Source organism: Solanum tuberosum, unplaced genomic scaffold (genome assembly GCF_000226075.1).
Source record: "Solanum tuberosum cultivar DM 1-3 516 R44 unplaced genomic scaffold, SolTub_3.0 scf00362, whole genome shotgun sequence".
NCBI lineage: Eukaryota > Viridiplantae > Streptophyta > Magnoliopsida > Solanales > Solanaceae > Solanum > Solanum tuberosum.
In genome coordinates, this window is record NW_006239284.1 from 137,072 (window position 1) to 140,877 (window position 3,806).

The window sequence follows — 3,806 nt, forward strand, 5'->3', positions numbered from 1 at the left end:
TAAGCTTCGCAAATACTATATATACACAGCTGGTACGAACCTATTAGCAGTTCATAATTAATTTTAAATCGGCAGATTTGCCATATTGCCCCAAATTGTCGAAACGTGCGTAGAAATTCATAAAAACAACCATAAAAGGGTCCTGAAATGATTACCTTAGTTAACCAAGTGTAAACCTTGAAGAAACACCAATAACTACAAATTTATATCTTCAAAAACCAGCTCCAAACGCAGCTAATAGAAGGGAAAAACGATTGCCACGTGTAGGGATTACGTTTCTAGGCACGGGGGCAATGTTTAATGGTAGATATCGTCAAAAACTAACCTTCATCATGCTAGAACTCCTTAGGAACTCTCTCTTTAGCTTTCTCTCTGGTTTGGAACTGAAATGGAATGTTTTCATGGCTTAAAACGTTAAATAAGCCGACACACCATATTTTTGACCCGACCCGGATCCGATCCAGATTCTGCCCCGACAGTCCTTAGGAAAACCCTCATAACTTTTGCTCTGATGTCGGTTTGATACGGGGTTTTGTGCGTTTCAAACTAGACTTGTAGACCTTCGATTTAATGGGTGATAAGACTTCTAACTCTTTATATATTGGGAGAAAACATCCAAGACATTTGACCCAAATTTTAGACAAATCTTTAAAAAGGAACTTACGATAACTTTCGCCAACTTTTGTTTTGCCACTTACTTAACTTCAAAACTTGAGATAAAACCCTTGAACACTTAAAATATGGCATACCACATCATTTTAATTTATTACTCACCCTCCTTGTCTTTCCACGAAGATACGAGTTAATTTAGACATTTTGGAAAGTCGGGGTGTTACACATTGTTCCTAAATCCAAGTGCCTGAAATTCAAAGGTTTACATCGTTCATTAGTACTAAACAAGCATTTTAGGACACTAATTTTGTTAAAATAAGGCCTTAAATGAGTCCAAATCGTGGACTCATCAACACCCTCAACTTAAACTTTTGCTTGTCCTCAAGTAAAACTTAAGTTCAGCAGCTCAAAAAGGATGTGTCAAACAGTGCTACACCAGACTCAACCATGAATGCACACAAAAAGACTCAACTTACTCCTGCAAAGATCAACTATGCACTCAAAGATTCAAGTTGTGACTCACCATTATAAAAGAATCTCATGTTTCTTATACTTGCTTCAAATGCAAGTTCAAGCTCAACAAAAGTATTCAAATGCCCTCACACAAAGGATGATTCCATATTAACACACGATGGTTCATAATTTAGACCTCCGAAATCAAGATCAACACTCACACTCACGAAGATAAACACAATACATGAATTTACCCATAGGCTTGCCCGTATTTCCAATCAACACTTGCTTCCGCTCACTCAAGATAAAAAAGGTCTTTTAAAGGCTTGTAACGGGGCTGAGTGCAAAGGCATGGTCATTTAGGCTCACTGGCTCTTATCCTCATGAAATGTGATCTGAACAACATCTTCTTCCTTTTTCTTCATCATTTTCGTACAAGCTCACAAGTCACCTCTTATTCATTTTCCATGGATCATTGGGAACTCCCTTTTATTTGTATTTTCATTACTTTATTCCACAACTTTTTTTTTAATATAGAGGGGCTCCATTTTTCTCAAACCATGGGCAAAAGGGACTTTTTTGCATTTTATTGACTTATATTTTCTTTTCACCACACCCCAACTTAGGCTTTTGGCCTAAGTTGGCTATTCAAACAGACCAAAAATCATGAGGATTAAGGGTGATAGATAGAGAAAGGCCATAGTTCATCAAGTTTCTTCCAGGGAAAGGGAGAAGGTTCAAGGGGTGGTCAAAAGAGGTTCACACACTCACAAGGTAAGCCGCAAAAGAGGTATATGTCAAATTGTTTCACACTCTTCAAAGTTGCCTAAGATCATATAATGAGATCACATCGCTTAGTCAACCGGACCAACAGGGCAAGTTCTAGGTGTCATCATGCATGGTCACGGTAAGCTCATCACACAAGGCATTTACACCAATGTCAAACAAGACTCCACATCTTTGCTAGTGTGCAATGTTCATCACAAGAGATTCAACTCGATACTTGGATAGTCACAACGAGATGCAACGAGTTCACATATTGTCTATGTGACTTCAATTGGCCTCGTCGTAGCCGAACATTCATTTTTTTTGTTCGATTATGAGCACTATTTGAGTCATCGGTATTGATCAAAATTGATACTTAAACTTGCAAGAGAACAGCCACAATCAACACAATCATGGGAAGTGACATAAAGAGGAAGAGGTTCGTTTAGTTCAGCGACCACTCCCCACCAAAAGCATTCAACATTGTCCTCAATGTGGGTGTCAACACCACAATTAAAACAAAATAGAAATAATACATAAGCACTAATACGAAATTTAAACAATCTAGTGTGTAAACAAGTAGAGCAGGGTAATGAGGAATCTTCACTAATGCCCAGGGTAATGAGGAATATTCACAATACTATCCTCAAATGATTCATGTGATCATCCTCACTTTTAGAGTATATCAAGATGTCATCAATAAAGACAATAACAATTGAGTATAGAAAATTTCTAAACACACGATTCATAAAGTCCATGAAAGCTGCCGGGGTATTTGTAAGACCAAAGGACATCACTAAGAACTCAAAATGACCATATCTTGTTCGGAAGGCTATTTTCGGAACATCAACACCTCTCACCCTATGTTGGTGGTGATAACCCGACCTCAAATCAATTTTTGAAAAGTAACTCGCTCCTTGGAGCTGATCAAATAAGTTATCAATCCTAGGGAGTGGATACTTGTTCTTAATGGTCACCTTATTTAACTATCGGTAATCAATACACATACGAAGAGATCCATCCTTCTTCTTCACAAATAACACCGGTGCACCCCAAGGAGATATACTAGGTTGGATGAAACCCTTATCCAACAAATCTTTGAGTTGAGCTTTTAATTCCTTCAACTCCGTCAGGGCCATCCGGTAAGGAGGGATTGAAATAGGTTGCGTATCCGGCAATAGATCTATGCCGAAATCTATTTCCCATTCGGGAGGAATCCCAGGTAAGTCATTGGGAAAGACTTTCGGAAAATCCTTCACTACGGGGACCGACTCCAAAGGAGGAATCTCGGACTCAAGATCCTTGACCCTCACAATATGATAGAGACAACCCTTAGAAATCAACTTACAATCTTTTATACATGAAATGATCCTTCTCCTAGGAACGGAATTTCCTCCCTTCCATTCAAAAATGGGTTCATTAAGAAATTGAAACTTCACAATTCGGGTCCTACAATCTATGGACGCAAAACAAGCATGAAGCCAATCCATCCCAATATAATTGGGACAACCCCTATAGACTCTTTTAGCAATTATGAAATCACCCACCGGGGTAGAAATCGAAAAGGGTTTATCTAAGACATCGGGAAGTATATCAAACTTTATAGCCACTAAAGGGGTTACAAAAGACAAATTGGCACCGGGATCCAATAATGCATAAACATTTATTGAATATACTTGCAACATACCGGTCACAACATTCGGAGAGCTCTCTTGATCACCTCGGGATTGGAGAGCATAGAAGCGATTCTTCTTAGGAGCATCGGGATTTGAGCCACTTGCTTGTGCTTGAGCATTTTCCCTTCCTTGAGCCTTTAACATAGGGCAGTCCCTCCTTATGTGGCCACTATTACCACAACCATAGCAATTACCTGTGCCAACTAGGCACTTACTTTCATGTTTTCGACCACACTTTGTACAAATAGGCTTCTCAACATAAGGACCACCACCTCTTGCTTCTTCAGGCTTGGGGGTAGA